This window comes from Mandrillus leucophaeus, unplaced genomic scaffold (assembly GCF_000951045.1).
Source record: "Mandrillus leucophaeus isolate KB7577 unplaced genomic scaffold, Mleu.le_1.0 Scaffold1140, whole genome shotgun sequence".
NCBI classification, from domain to species: Eukaryota; Metazoa; Chordata; class Mammalia; order Primates; family Cercopithecidae; genus Mandrillus; species Mandrillus leucophaeus.
In genome coordinates, this window is record NW_012099655.1 from 35,188 (window position 1) to 35,810 (window position 623).

Consider the following 623-nt stretch of genomic DNA (forward strand, 5'->3'; position numbering starts at 1 on the left):
GAGTAACAGGGAAGAAACTGCACAGAACCAGTTTCTTTTCTCCTACAAATGGTGATGATACAGGCAACATTAATGGGGCTGGAATTGAAGATACCATGTTCAATATTCAGACGGCAATGAAGATGACATTGGCTATAGTAAGAGTGATGGTGAGCATCCTCATTGTTAAAACCACTGATTAAAATGCTAATGATGGAGGGGGGCGCCCAAGATGGCCAAATACGAACAGCTCCAGCCTCTAGCTCCCAGCGTGAGCGACACAGAAGATGGGTGATTTCTGCATTTTCAACTGAGGTACCAGGTTCATCTCACTGGGGTGGGTAAGACAGTTGGTGCTGGTCAGCGGGTGCAGCCCGACCAGCAAGAGCTGAAGCAGGGCGAGGCATTACCTCACCTGGGAAGCGCAAGGGGGAAGGGAATTCCTTTTCCTAGCAAAAGGAAATTGAGACACACAACACCTGGAAAATTGGGTAACTCCCACCCTATTACTGCTATTTACCAAGGGTCTTAGCAAACGGCACACCAGGAGATTATATCCCACACCTGGTCCAGAGGGTCCCATGCCCATGGAGCCTCCCTCATTGCTAGCACAGCAGTCTGAGATCTAACGGCAAGGTGGCAGC